Source organism: Protopterus annectens, chromosome 2.part1, assembly GCF_019279795.1.
Source record: "Protopterus annectens isolate FY-2018-M chromosome 2.part1, PAN1.0, whole genome shotgun sequence".
Classification (NCBI taxonomy): Eukaryota; Metazoa; Chordata; order Ceratodontiformes; family Protopteridae; genus Protopterus; species Protopterus annectens.
In genome coordinates, this window is record NC_056729.1 from 1,717,739,284 (window position 1) to 1,717,755,620 (window position 16,337).

The 16,337-nt window shown below is 42.3% G+C and overlaps 1 protein-coding gene and 1 long non-coding RNA gene across 8 annotated transcripts in view; both read right to left on the minus strand.

Moving 5' to 3' along the window:
• Positions 1 to 16,337, minus strand: part of EIF4G3 (eukaryotic translation initiation factor 4 gamma 3) — a 3,593,176-nt gene that overhangs the window by 3,129,471 nt on the left and 447,368 nt on the right. The window lies entirely within an intron of this gene.
• LOC122794606 lies at positions 10,407 to 12,100 on the minus strand. Its single transcript, XR_006363659.1, has 2 exons — positions 11,720 to 12,100; positions 10,407 to 11,686 (listed from the first exon to the last, which is right to left on the minus strand). It is a non-coding gene; the product is annotated as an uncharacterized LOC122794606 (long non-coding RNA).

Here is a 16,337-nt window from a genome sequence, read left to right on the forward strand (position 1 = left end):
ATATGAGGGATCGGAGGCAAACACTGAAGTGGGTGGGGTCCTGATAATTTCTGCTTGAGCAGAGGAACCAGGCAGCGGTGTCCTCTTTCCCTATGTTATTTGCATTATATTTAGAACCATTGGCAAAGAAAATAAGGGACTCAGAAATTCAAGGATACAATTGCTATGGTAATTAAGAAAAGCTAGCTCTATTTGCCGATGATATTTTATACCTGCAAAACCAGAAAAATGCAGTGTTGTGTAACATTATGAGAGTTTCAAATCTTTTTGGGATACAAAGTTAATGAAGCTAAAGCAAAGGCAATAGCGGTAAATTATGTACCCAGACATGAACTGGTTCAGCAATATCCTTATTTATGTGGACATGATAAAATGAAGCACTCGGGCGTATGGATTCAAATGATACAATGATTCTGGTGTGGCAGCTAAGGATATGTGGGAAGAGACTAAACAAATAAGACATTAACTGAGAAAATGCAAGACTTGTTATATGGATATGGATAGTAAGACACAAGCAGTCAAAAATGTTTTAGTCCTTTAAGTCTTATACACAGGTCAGACATTTCTTTATCAACCAGACAAATTGTGTATAGCCATTAATAAAGAGCTGAAGGACTTTATCTGGGAGGGGAAGATGGCAAGAGCCAAGTGGGATAAACTGATTCTTACAGTAGAACAGGGCAGATTGGATTTACCCAGTTTGGAGTGATATTTCAGAGCTACACAGTTAAAGCTCCTACATAGCACAAACAGAAAACTATAAATCAAAGTGGAAAAGGATGGTGTTGAAATGGGGGGGGGGGTTCAAGAAACAAGTAGAGACTGGGATTTTGGATGCAGGCCTTTAAGGAGAATAACAGTCGTACAGATTACTATTATCCATAAAGAAGCACAAAGTATTCTAAAAACTAAGCAAATGCAAAAATGGAGAAAGGAAATTCTGCCGACAGGGATGACTGCAATTAGGGATAAAGATAATAGCCAACAGAGGGCTTACTGGACAAAACTGGCAAAGGAACTAAGGAATTGTAAGTAACTAGAGAGGGAAAGACAACAGAATGGGAAGATGCCAAGAATGTGAACTATACATCAGAGTTTGCCTTCCCTATCAAGGACTGAGTACAGGCAAAGACAAAGAAATAGGAGGGTCCTAAATGAAAGACTAGCACTGGTAGAGTTTTTAGTAGAACCCAGAACAGAGGCTGCCATTAAAAAGGTTCATAGGTAGGTACTAGGCTACTGGCCCTAGAGCCTATATAAGCCTAGCCAAACAGTACCCTGGCTTTTGCCACCCAAGAAAATTATTTTCCTGTGCCCCTGTGAAGCAGAGCTACAGAACTGATCCCCGGGGTGAATTTCTTATCTCCCATCCAATGAAGATTTTTCTTGAAGAGTGCTAATGAGGGAACAGCTTTGTTTGATGTAGACAGGTAGTTTGTTCCAGTATGGGAAGTCTCTGAGACAGGACTCCATCCCTCCAGCATGTTCTGTTTATTGTGGTGGCAAGGTTTCGGTCCATAGAGCGTGTAGCTTGGAGGGATTGGGATTTCTTTAAGTGGAGCATGTCCAACTCCAATTTGTACTCCATGTCCAACTCTAATTAGTAGAGTATATAACATATTACATGCTAACTATAAGAACCAATCAGAGGTTAGAAAGGATTTGAGAGAGACTAGTTAAGCAATTCACAAAAAAACAACGGGATGAAATATGCATGTCTCCCAAACATGCAACAAAATCTAGAAGATTTAGGACTTTTGCATGGAAATGTTTACATAGATTTTTTTTTTATAAGCCAAGTAGACTAGAGAATTTTTCCTCTGGTAGGTAGCAAACGTTGAAGATCTGATGGGGAAGAAAATGACAATTGGCAACATTTTCTAGGAGTGCAGGGAGTTGGACTTTTAAGGATTCCCTGCTGGATGGGCAAATTGGTGCGATAAGGGAGATGATTTTTCTATGATACAGAATCGGAGTTGCCTAGACATGGTAAAGCCCTACTGTCTCTAATTATAGTGGCTGCCAAAAAAGCAATTACTAGAAAATGGAAATCAAAATCTAAACCAGCTATACTTGAAGTACTGAATACAGTAACAGAGGTAAAAGTTCAAGTGAGATCTTTAGAAAATGGTAGGAGCAAAGTAAGAAAAATGGCAACTGTGATGATGCATACAGTGGAGGAATGAGGTTTAAAAGAAGGTAGGACTTAAATGAGCATGTAATGTTTGACTTAAAACAACTGGGTAGACTAAGTGATTTACAGTAAACTCTCAGTTAACCGGCACCCATGGGGATTGGTAGATGCCATATAAATAGAAGTTATGTACTTACCATAACGTTCCATGTGGAGTGTTCATCTCGCCTTTGTTCTTACACATGGGGTTCGGAGCCGATCCTCGGCTCCGTGCCGGCCTCTTGCAAGCTCTGCATCGAGAAGAAGCTCGAGACAATCTAATACCCACAATCCCCCTCTGCCTTTACCTCAGATCTAGTTTGCAAGCAAACCAATCTACATAACAGCACATTCATGCCATACATCTATACATACATAAACAGACACATATAAGTATATGTGTATACCAACTATGTACAGAGAATAATGACAGTAGCAAAAATGCTTCTGGCCAGGCATCAAAGAACGTTCTTCCTAAGGGTGGGAGGGTGGGACTGTAAGAACAAAGGCGAGATGAACACTCCACATGGAACGTTATGGTAAGTACATAACTTCTATATGTGACAGTGTTCAATCTCGCCGTTGTTCTTACACATGGGTAGCGTCCTAGCTCCTAAATCCTGAGGAACTCACGGGAGGACGTTCTTGAGCACAGTGGAACCAAAGGTTGCCCTGTCCCTAGAAACCTTATCTACTTTATAATGAGAAATAAATGTATGTGGCTTAGACCAAGTAGCAGCCGCAAATAGCATCCAGAGGTAGGCGAGCTGCATGAGCCAAAGACGTAGATATTGATCTTGTGGAATGTCCCTTGGGTTTGTTTAGAAGGGGTTGATTTGCAGAATCGTATACATAGATTATACAATCCGTTAACCACTTTGAAAGAGTTCTTTTGGTAACTGCAAGTCCTTTCCTGCTATCAGCAAAAGCCACAAAGAGTTGATCTGTTTTCCTGTGATCTTTTGTTCTATCCAAATAAAACCTTAGCTGTCTGTGAACATCCAATTTGTGTAACATATACTCCATTTTGTTGGAGTGGTTTTTGAAGAAAGTGGGTAATTCAATGGACTGATTAATGTTGTTAATAGAACACACTTTAGGGAGGAAGGATGAATTGGTTCAAGAGAAACTCTGTCAGAGTGAAAGATCAGATAAGGGTGCTTGATGGAGAGAGCCTGAAGTTCAGACACTCGCCTAGCAGAAGTAATGGCTACCAGAAAGAGAGTTTTCCAGGACAAAAATTTTAATGGGCAAGAAGAGGCAGGTTCAAAGGGGCAACATTAATTTAGATAGTAACAAGTTTAGACTCCAAGGTGACGTAGGAGATCTGACCGGAGGTCTAATATGAAAAACTCCTTTTAAGAAGGCTTTACAAAGTCTGTGAGCCATGATAGGAGCTCCACACTCTTCCACATGGAAATTGGAAATGGCAGCCAATTGAACTCTTAGAGTAGCAGGAGAAGCACCCTGATGAAATAAGTCTGTTAAGAACTCTAAAATCTTATTCAAAGGAGCTGTAAAGGGATCAACGTGGTGTGTATTCGCCCAGAATACAAACCGTTTCCATTTGCTAGTATATGTTTTAGTAGTGGAAGCCTTATGCGAAGCCACTAATATATTCTGGACTGCTGGTGACAAGAGATCAGACCTGGCTAAGTTGGGAATTGGAGCAGCCAAGCTGCTAGATGGAGTGACAGAAGCGCGGGATGGGGAACCCCTGACGAGTGAGTCAACAGATCCGGCTCTGGGTCCAGAATCCAGGGTCCCCGAATGCAGTGAATTTTCAGGGAGGGAAACCAAATTTGACGAGGCCAGAATGGAGCAATGAGAATTATCGTCCTGTGAAGGTTCCTGGCTTTCTGGAGAAATTTCGGTATCAGAGGAAATGGAGGAAATGCGTACAGGAGTCCCGGGGGCCAATCGTAAACCAGTGCATCCCTGGGGACTTCCCCCTGGAGGGGGTAATAGGGCAAAGTAGCTCCTGCATTTGGCGTTCATTGGAGACGCAAACAGGTCGCAGGAAGGCTGGCCCCATGTGCGAAAAATCCTTTTCGCCACTGACTGTTTCAGAGACCACTCGTGCAGCAGAATTGCTCTGCTCAGCCTGTCGGCTATGACGTTGGATGACCCCGGGATGTGCGTTGCTATTAGAAAGCGACCGTGGACTCTGCCCACTGCCAAATTCTCATGGCCTCTCTGCATAGTTGATAGGACTTGGTTCCCCCTTGTTTGTTTATGTACCAGACTACCGACATGTTGTCCGTCTGAACTGCAATAGTCCCTAGAGGAAGAAGGGGAGCAAAGTGTTGCAACGCTAGAAACACTGCCCTCAACTCTAGAACATTGATGTGCAGATTGTACTCCAAATTGGTCCATTCGCCTTGGACTGTCTGTCCCTGAAAGATGCCCCCCCACCCTATCAGGGAAGCGTCCGTGGTCACCGTAACTGTGGGCGTGGGTAGTACAAACGGCCTCCCCTGGAAAGGTTGCGTTTGGAGCCACCAGTTTAGGTCTGTTTTGCAAGTCTTTGTTATGAGAATCTCGTGTGTTAGAGGTAGTTGTTGAAATGACCATTGAGCAAACAGTAGCCATTGTAGAACTCTCATGTGCAGCCTTCCGAGGCTGACATGAGGCCCAACACCTTCAGTACTAGTTTTGCAGGAGATTTCCTTGACAAGAGTAGAAGACGTATGTGAGTCTGCAGTGATAATATCCTTTCTGGGGGAAGCCTCAGAATTAATTGACGTGTGTTTAACTCTGCTCCTATGAACAAGATATTTTGTGATGGCTGAAGTAAGGATTTTCCGAAATTTACGGAGATCCCTAGGTGAACACACAGTTGAAGAACATAGTCTCTGACCTGCAGTAGTTGACGCCGGGTGGTGGCTGAAAGGAGCCAGTCGTCCAGATACGGAAACACCTGGAATCCCTGACGTCTCAAGTGAGACGCTACCACTGCCATGCATTTGGTAAAGACCCTGGGGGCTGAGGTCAGACCAAAGGGCAGGGCTCGAAATTGAAAGTGACTGGCTCCCAGCCGGGCGCAAATGATCTCTGGATGCCCTGGCCATTTTGATGTGGTAGTATGCATCCTCTAGATCTATTGAGCACATCCACTCGTCCTTCTGTAGAAATGGAAGGATCGATTGAAGCGTGACCATTGAACTTTTCTTTCTTGACGAAAGTATTGAGGTAACTCAGGTCTAGAATGGGCCTCCAGTCCCTGTTTTCTTTGGAACTAAAAGAACCTTGAGTAAGTCCCGAATCCTTGCTGGTCCGCTGGGACTGGCTGGATGACTCTTTTTCTAACAACTTTGAAATTTCTAAAGCTGCTGGCTCTCGAGATGGGCGGTACATCTGGGAGTCTTTTCTTTGGAATGGGATAGGATAGGAAGGGTATGGTGTAACCTCTGGTAACTACGCTTTTTACCCAATTGTCTGTAGTTATATCTTGCCAGGCCTGAGGGTAAAAAGCTAAGCGACCCCGACTGCCTCCAGAGCAGGACAGTCGGGCCTCCTCTCAGGAGTGCTGGAAAGGTTTACCAGGGAGTGTATCCCTGTCACCTTGATGTTGCGGACCCCTCTGCCGCCAGGGCGGCGTCTTCCACCTCTGCCCCCTCCTCTGCCTCTAGAGGGGGCATCACCCTGTGTGCCCGGGAAAGACCCTTGATTTTGTTTCCGAAACCACATTTTCCCACCGCGTTGCCCTTTGGGGTACGGTCTGGTTGGGGTGGAAAACGGACTCCGACAGCAGACAGAGTCTTTCCCTCTTGTTCACACCGGTAAGGGTCTCCTTTACCTTGGGGCCAAAAAGAGTGGCACCGTCAAATGGGGCGTTTGTAAAGGAAGACTTGAAGGCTTCCGCAAAGGAGCATAGGCGCATCCAGGATTGTCACGAAGAGCAATCGCTGAAGCTGCTGCCCTACTCGAACCTTCGCTGCGTGAAATCAGCCTCATGGACGAGTTAACAATCGATGTTAGGGTATTAAGTTGCGCTGTCACTTTCTCTGAGACAGCTGCATCTGTAGTACCCTGGAGGGTATCTCCCAACTCTTTGACTAGATCCCTCTGCAGACGTGTAAAATGGGTCAAATAGTTCAGGGACCGCATGGAAAAAGCCGCTGAACTAAAAATGCGCTTCCCATATCTATCCATCGTCCTAGAATCTTTATTAGGCGGATGGACAGCCGAAGAAGACTCCGACATCTCCTTTTTCGTGGCTGCAGCCACCACCATAGCGTCTACTGGAACTCCTTTAGTAAGGTAGGACTTATCCTGAGGTGCTGTGATGTACTTGTTCGGTTTCCTAGGAACAGGTTCCACTGTGTCAGGAGCCTCCACGCCCTTGAGCAATAAGTTCCATTAGTTCGTCGAAGGCGGAGTGACCCAGGAGGAGGAAGGGCGAGCACCAAATGCCTTCAGCAGAACTGACTCATCCTCAGAAGGGGGAAGGGACTGCCAGTCACCTCTCTGTTTCAGGATCTCCAAAATGTCTGAAAAGAGACATCTTCTGAAGGTGACTTAGGGGACCCCTCTGACTCATCTAAGTCAGTATCAGATGTTATGGATTCCTGTGGAGAATCCAAGTGTCTCCTCTTACACAGTCTCTTCCTAGGGACTTCCTCGTGGGAGCATCGAAGAAGCCTCAGAGGAAGAGGGGCACCCTCCAGGGGTGGCTGAGACACTGGTGCCCGGCGCTTGGATGTGGCCGTGGGTGCAGATGAAGACAAAGGCCCTTTATGGGGAGGAGAAACTGCTTCCACTGATGTGGTTGTCTGGGTAGACAACACCTTCCTCATCAGGTCGAGCCCCGGGTCCCGCATCGAAGAGTCTCCGGCTCGAAGAACTGGGAAGAATCCCGACACGGGCACGAAGGCATCGACCCGAGGACGGAGCCGAATCGATCCGTGCGAGGCCCGAGGGAGAGTCGGAACCGACACGTCGGTTCGACTCTCGCCCGGAACCAAGAACAGACCGTCGGCTCCGAGACTCGGTACCGGGTCCGACGGAGTCGAGGTGAGGAACAGACCGAGAAAGGACGGTTCTGGACCGAGGGCTCCACAATCAGCAGATCAGCCTCTTCCGGCTCCAAAGACTGAATCGGTCTCGGAGGAGGAATGGATGGAGATACAGGAAGGCCTTCAAGTTTCGACACCAGCTGGGTGGAAACCGAAATAAGTTTAGAGAGGGCGAATGCTCCAGCCGCTTCTGCACCACACGATCCACATCGACATCCGAAAGTTTAGAGGAAGAACGGGTCGAAGGAACCGAAGACGGAGCCGACCTCAATATGGCGAAGGAGGGAGCTCCATCACGGTTCCAAGACTTGAGGCTCAGGAACCGACACCAGTTGAACACTCGGCCCGAAGTCTGTGGAACCGGTGATCTAACCTTTGAAGAAGAGCTCGGAGCCGATGACTTGGGCTCCGATGTCTTCGATTCCTTAGAGGACTTCGATGCCTGGTCAGAAGCATCCAAAGCCTCTTGGAAAGCTGGTTTCAAAAGACCCTGTCCATTAGTTTCCTGCGCCTATCTGTCATGACCCTCCCACTGAAAGAGTGACAGATGGAGCAATCCTCTTGTAAGTGGAGAGGGCCAAGGCAGTAGACACAGGAACTATGGTTGTCAGTGACCGACATTTTTTGGCCACACTGACAACGCTTGAAACCAGACTTTGCCTTCTCAGACATTGTAGGTAATAAACAAATCCAGAAACAAATACACAGTCAAATCCGGGAAAAATAGTCACAATCAGGTAAATGTCACAATCAGGTAAATGTCAAATCCGGTATAAATTTGTCTCAATATAGTAGTATATGGAAAGGGTGTAGGCCCGGTACAAAAATACCGATAAAAGGTTAACGGTACCAAAGAATTACGGAACCACAACACAATCACACAAGGTAATACTGACAATATCAAGTTAAATAGAAATCTCAATAAAATACAACAAAAAGTTATATCTTAGCTTAGAAAACCCTCGAGCTAGCTCCCAACGATGCGAATGCAGCAGCGGCAAACTAGATCTGAGGTAAAGGCAGAGGGGGATTGTGGGTATTAGATTGTCTCGAGCTTCTTCTCGATGCAGAGCTTGCAAGAGGCCGGCACGGAGCCGAGGATCGGCTCCGAACCCCATGTGTAACAACAAACGGCGAGATTGAACACTATCACATCTGTAGTTTCTGGTTGCTTGAGAGTTACTATTAAAACAGGCCTAATTCTGTACCCTGTTTGTTTTGACTTGTTCTTAGGTTGGGGGAAGAGAGAATTTATTCCTCTGCCTTTTTAAAACACAAACTCTAAAAATGTAAGGTATGTTTTTCCGGGGTGGGGGGGTACAGAAAGTGCAACACTTGAAAATTGTATTGTATTTCTTTTGAGTTTTTTTTCCTGGTTGCTTGAGTTCCGGATAACAAAATTTACTGTATATTGTTTACAACTGGAAGTTTGTCAGTACGGTTTGTGATATGAAATGCTCAACTCAGATCATGTCAGTGTGGTTTTCATTTACATAAATGTAAAAAAAAAGTCTTACAACTTCACTGATGAGCTCAGTCTCAATTTCCAAAAATCATGAAACCCAGGTAGTGTTCCAACAAGCCTTTATCTGTTAGACAAGCAATGCTCAGTAACAAAAAAATTCCCATTGGAAGTTACAGTGCAAACTTCCTGAGCTCCCTTGAAGTGAATGAGTTAAAACTGAAACTTTTCCCTTCTCCAGCAGACTTGCTATAAGGCACCTACCATACAGCTTTAACTTTGCACATCCACACCTCATCACCACATACCACACATCAACCTAAAGCAATCAAAGTATGTGCTCTTGCTTATTGGGCCCAAAATCTGGCACTCCTCCCCAAACAAGTGACAATTTTCCTACCCACCTTGAGGAAAACAATTCTTAAAGCTTTTTTCAATAAACAAGCAAAACGTGTAAATACTTCAAAGTTATCACTTAGCTCTAACACTACAAACTTCAGACTGAAATCCATAACCTCCACTAATTTTAATCCTAACAAGAGTCTCATCTCTGAGGGCACATATTGTTTTACCTGAAATCTAGCTTTTATTAGAATTATAAACATGTTCTAAATCAATTGTTTCATATATTCTTGTGTCGCTGACATGCATTAATTGCACTGTGTATAATTCTCACACCTGGATGAACCTGAAATCAGTCCATCAGGATCAGTGTGCTAACCAGATGAATTTATAAATAAAATGTAGACATTCACTCCCATCCTACAAACCTGAAAGTCCCTTGTCTTCCCCTTATGTATCACAGTATAGTGTGGTGGCACAGTCCATCTGAAACACTCCATCCTCATCATATGCAGGCAGTGTCTGAACATTTTCAGCACTGTTTTGACAGTTGACAATTAGTGTCTAATGTACACACCACATGTCCCATGACAGGCTAAAGGAGCTCCCCACTTGAAATCTAAAGCTTCAACCTTAATCTGTAAGGTTGTGAAGCACAAAACGTCTTTCACTTTCTAAAATGTTTATTCAAACACTTTCAATGCAAATAGAAAATTACAGGGAACACCTCTTTCAAGGGCTGGCAAGAGTAACTCAGAAGCACGGTTTAATCTCCTGGTGTAAAGCCATAACCATTTGAGAATATAAAATCTTTACAGAAGCAATGTCCAGACTTATGCCAGAGTTTCTGTTAAATGTGTGGGTCTAACTGTTTCAAAGTCTAAGTAGTAAGGGATTCTGAAAGGCAGGAGCAGCAGCTGTTCCACCGAATGGCTTTGTAATACATGTTTAAAGGTAAGTATAAATGCAGATAGTCTTTAAACTACCAGTTGCATGAAGAAGGAATATAGCCCCTGACTGACATCTAGGTAATCTGAAACTGACTAGTGACCAAGGCACGGCAGGAATCCGGTGGGGTGGATTGACATGACTGGCCACTATCAGCTTGCTCACTACACAGGGGACAAAAGTAGTCCTGTGCACTGTAATGCTGCCACGCACCACAGAAAGGGCATTGCATCATTCACCACTTGGACCATGGTCACTTGGCACTCTCCATTACAGATGGGGACATACAGCTTTAACACTAACTGTAGAGCATTGGCAGTTTTTGGATATTTTTGCTCTTTGCATTTAAAAGCTCACATCTCCAAAATGGTTCAACATTTATTCAAGAATTTTTCAAGTAATGTCAACGGCAAAATAATTTGTAAAATATTTAACTGGGCTCCTACCTTCAAAGACAACTGAGCAGCTGCAATATAAAAATTTAATGAAAACAAAATCATTGTTTAATGCCTCAAATTATACATCATTTAACTTTTAGGTCTGAAATCACATGATTATACATTTTACTTTGGCAAAAAAATGAAAGCTACACATTTGTTTTCAGACTGACTTAGTTGCAAACCATCAAATTACAAAGGCCGATCTGGCTTATTTCTCATGACGATGTTTCGACTGCTTCTAGACATTCTTGTGAAATTTACAGGATACAGTCACTTGATAACCCCACTTGAATAGTGTTTTCTGCAAAGCTAACAGCTTTTGAAGGCCACACAATAACAATTTCAAAGAGGAGCATGCCTATTAGAGCATACAGAGTATGAATCCTTACTACAATGGCAAAACTTACATTCTCCTAAAGAAGTATTTGTTTCTCATTTCATAGCACAAGTGATATGATCGAAATACATGCAGAGTATGTAAAGCTTAAAGTGCAAAACACACATTTTAAATGAAGCAACTAGCAAAACCCAAAGAAGCTACAATGCTCTGCAAAGTTACTAGTGGTAGCCCAACAAAGCACCACATCTCTAACCATATTGTGGTAGTACAGCAAGTTTTGCTGAATGCACCGCGATACTCCCCTAGAAAAAGGCACTTAACTTGTGGTTTCAACTGTTATGATACGCAAACCTTCTTCCAGTCGTGAACTTTACTGCACATACAACTAAACTTAAGTCCAGTGGCAAGCCAACATTAATTAAAAATAAACGTGATTTTTTTTTACTTCTCATGCAATAACAGTTCAGTGAATAAATATTTTAGATTACTGTACTTGATACTTTGCAAAAGAGCTCAGTACACCAACATAAGTTGAACGCGAAATGTTTGACACTGGCAGCAAAGGCATATGAACAGAAATCTACATGTTCTTCAATTGGGATTTAATAAAACATTTGGGTACCAACAGCTACAAAAACATCTCAAGACTGACATTCTAACTTCAGAAAAAGTAGTGTATGCCGCTGAATTTAATCCCCCAGTTTTGGCTGCTTTAAAGCATGGCACTTTACGTACGTCTGTTTACAGATTAAAAAATACTTTGTTGAAAAAAAAATATATATATTTATATATATATATATATATATATATTTATATATATAGTTTTTTTGGGGGTGATGTAATGACAACTCAGTATACAAGTATTATAGGTCATTACTGTCTTGTGCACTCTGAGCAAAAGTTCAAAATAGCACTCACAATGCAAGTATGAAGCAATGCAAACCAGAATGTGGCAGTGAACACCTCTAAACATAAAGCTGTAGTGGCAGTGAACACCTCTAAACATAAAGCTGTAGTGGCAGTGAACACCTCTAAACATAAAGCTGTAGTGGCAGTGAACACCTCTAAACATAAAGCTGTAGTGGCAGTGAACACCTCTAAACATAAAGCTGTAGTGGCAGTGAACACCTCTAAACATAAAGCTGTAGTGGCCAGCTGTAAAATGTTCTATCTCCCCCCTTTGAGATTATTTAACTTTCCAAAAATCACAGTAACGTTAGCAACAAATGCTTAACACAGTTACTTGCCCATATAGGCTCTCACTGTATCACTACACAATCTGACCCCTGCTGAAGGGCTACACCACCTTTGACTGCGTTGGAATCACAGTATGTCCAAGCTGGTTTTTGATAAGATTCAATCCCCTCAACAAACCATATCAGTTCTCATTCAGAGGCGACCCTGAAACTATCCTTTCATACATCACCTGTCCTAAACAATAACCTACATTCTGCTTACCTTTGATGTCTCATTGACCAGAAGGAAAAAAAAACACTGCCATAGTAACATCTCAATTCACTGCTACTAAGACACACACACACACACACACACACACACACACACACACACACACACACACACACACACACACACACACAGCCCCCAATAAGCTACATCATTATTAATCATGCAACAACCCTGTTCACATACACCATAACTAAACTCTGCTAAAAAGGGCTGTTATACAGTCGGACTATACTGATCAAATGTAACTAAAATGCGGAGTAATTTAAAACTGCAAAAAAGTATTAAAAATATGAACTCCCTAGCACCTTGGTAGCATTTTAAAACAGTGACCATGGAAGAAATGCACCTTTCAGAAGGTTCTTATGAAGAAGTCCAGTGCATAGTGTAGCTGATTCCACTGACCTCTCAATTTCAATGTGACACACTCATGGTACAATTGCTAACACACAAATTTAAGCTGCCATTAAGCCTACAACTCTGAGCTAAAAGACTGCAAGAATAGCATGACTCTGTACAATTTTCAAAGCCAGCAAAGGAAGAGACTGAATTGTGTCTAGAGGGAGAAAGACAAATCCATGTCCAGTCGTCCATTCAATGAAAGTTGGCATCAACTGGAAATATGCATTATCCATGGTTATTCCCAAAAACTAGAACAGTAACAAAGTTGTTTCAGCAAATAAGGCAACCACCCAAGGTGGAAGCCACTAGAAGCCAGTCATCCAGTTATGGGAACATCTTAGATCCTAGCTATCTTACATGTGCTGTCACTATCGTCCTGCCAGTAGAATAACCTGGGGTTAAACATGTGACCAAACTGAAGCATCTAAAAATTGACTGCAACTGGCTTATATGTACACTCATAGAAACTTCAAAAATTCCTTTGTGACATTTGTGTGTAGGCATACATCTTGGAGGTCCAGAAAACATCGAAGTACCTACTGAAGGCAGGAAAGGACAAACTGCACACAGTTACAATGCAAACGGCTCCTTTGGGCCTGAGATCTTTTGCTTTCACTGCTACCAAAGAATCTGCAACATCCACCTTAGTCCTTGCTAGTCTGGTGGGTACTCCTGGATGGCTCTTTTCTGAATGAGGCTTCAACCTCTTTTTTGAATGAGGCTTCAACCTCTTTTCTGAATGAGGCTTCAACCTCTTTTCTGAATGAGGCTTCAACCTCTTTTCTGAATGAGGCTTCAACCTCTTTTCTGAATGAGGCTTCAACCTCTTCTGAATGAGGCTTCAACCTCTTTTCTGAATGAGGCTTCAACCTCTTTTCTGAATGAGGCTTCAACCTCTTTTCTGAATGAGGCTTCAACCTCTTTTCTGAATGAGGCTTCAACCTCTTTTCTGAATGAGGCTTCAACCTCTTTTCTGAATGAGGCTTAAACCTCTTCATACCAAAACTCTGACAGTGGGATATACAGTGGCCAGGTGGAGAGAAGTTGGAAATATAAATGTGCAAGTAAACTTAACGTAATGGTAGATGTTTGCACTCTTGCAGTAACCTTATGAAGGCAAGAGAAAAATATCAGTATTAAAACAGACATTTTAAAATGGTTGCCCCATGCCATTAAATGTTGCTATATCTATGGCAAAGTACTTACAGGTAAGGTCAGAACCCATTCTATCAGGGCTAGGACAACTTCGACTACTATCAAAGCACACAGCAGTTTTTACAATACGAATTGAACACATCTGCTACATTTAATTTAGTGCTTCTGCTAATTTATTCTCATTGACCATAAGAATCAAGTATGCTGTCCTTTTGTTGCTCAGAAATTATTAAAGTTTTTGGGCACATCGTAAAAGCTTACTATACAAGAAGTTTTTACTACAAACAATGTATAATAAAGTAGCAAAGGTGATTGCACTAATGATGATTCTCTCTGCACACTAACCTCGAGTCATGAGAAAGAAGCTGTTGTGTGTACTGGATCACTACTAAAAGAAAGTATAAACCAAGCACACACAACTAAGCATGTTATCTAATGAGACATATTAAGCCTGGTAACTGCCTTAAAATTGAGGTAATGCAGATGTACTTTATTCAGCGCTGCTAACAATACAGTTTGACAGACAAGTCGTACTAAAACAGCTCAGTGTTTCCCGGTTTCTTTAGACAGCCATGAAATAAAGCACAGGACAACCAGTAAGGAAATGGAGTAAGCTTCTCTCAAACATTCACCTCCCCTGTCTTCGGCCATCAAAGCAGTGTACCAGCAAACTGATTAAATACATAAAAAATGTACCTAGCTACTGTCTGGAAGCTGAATCTAAGGAAAACCAGACTTCAGAGAAAAGTAGACAACAGTCCTCCTAGAAGCTGTTCACTGCTTGAAGCGGCTGTAAATTCTGCCTGTATAGGGCATGCCACCTCTTTATATACACTCCTGCTGCTGCCACCTTCAGGCTACATGCAAGACTGCAGGCAACAGGAGTGCATTAGAAGGAGGCAAGCTTTTTCATAGTCACTGCTTGACACTGAACCGATGAAAAGTGTAAAACCCGAAACTGTTGGACAACTGAAAAGACAAAGGAAAGAAACTATCAGTTACAAGTGTGCATTATAATTTGCAAATAACCATACAATTCTTCCAATTTTCAAAAGACTCCTGAAGTTAAAACTTCCACAACAGTACCTCAAGAAACTTGACATCTCATTTTACAAATTCCAGCCTTTAATTTTAACAGTTGAAATCCGTCAGTAATATACAAAGTGCAGCAAAAACATTGGGCAAAAATAAATGTTTAATCTCTGTGAAGATTACGGGTGAAGTTCGACATAGGTATGCAAGTAACTGAAGACAGAAGGAATATACTTCTTTGCAAGCAATGTAAACTTGCACAGACCTGGTGTGATAGGGTGGAAACAGAGCAAGATGGCAAGGTTAAAGGAATTCCATGAAGTACCGCAAAGCTTAAATTCAGTGCCAAAAATTACAAACTGATGCAACTTGAAAAGGAGGGGGGGTGTCAAGAAAAACTGACATGTGAGGTACAAAATCCTTCTGGTCTGCTCATGTCACTACACAATGAGTAAGATACAGATCACAGTTTAAAAAAAACAGAAAAGGCTCAATAGGTACTCATACCAGAGGATAAAACTAAACAAGCACCAAGAAAAATATGGAATAGATAGCTACAGGGAAATACTGGGAAAAAGGTATGCATTACAAGCAGGAATGCTGGAAAATATGAAAACAGCAGAGATCCAAACACTTCAAATCTATGAGCTTCATTCACATACCTCCAGCCCACATGCCCTGTGCTTTTGCTTCAACAAGGGCTCCCCAAGCTAGATCAGAGGAAACAAGAGTCAGGATTTGAGTAGGCTGTAGCCATATGAAGGGCATCCCAACACTGAGGTGCAACAACACTTCACACTTTATGCAAGGGAATAGCAGTATTTGAGGCTCTAGATACCAGGAATGCTGGACATACTTGTTCCTGAAGTCCACCTGCAATTCTCTTATGTGCAGCCCAGCTAAAAGTGCTACCAGAATGCAAGACATCATGAAGCCCAGATTACCAGAATGCAAGACATCATGAAGCCTAGATCACTGAGGAATTCTCTTGCTGAGATGGCGTCCTTCTCCAAGACACTTTGGAAAAAGGTCAAACAGGATACTTTATCCTCTGGTAATGTGGCTTTCTGAAGGGCTATGTTTAACAGGACTTCCACAAAAGTCTCCATACAGGAGTTAATTGTGTGTGTATGTATATTATATATATATATATATATATATATATATATATATATATATATATATATATATATATATGTGTATATATATATATGTGTGTATATATATATATATATATATATATGTGTATATATATATATATATATATATATATATATATATATATATATATATATGTACATACATACATACATATTAGGTTGGTACTAGGCTATCTGCCCTAGGGCCTATGCAAGCCTAGCCATAACAATTCCAAATTCTCTGGATATTTCTTCCCACAATATTTACTTCTCTGGGCCCCTGTCTAGCAGGGCAACTGACATGATCCCGGTGTGAATTTCCTATCTCCCATCCAATCATCAAGGTTCCTTTTGAAGAGGGCCAATGAGGCGCTCTGCTTGACATGTATGGGCAGTCTATTCCAGAGTATGGGGAGTCTCTG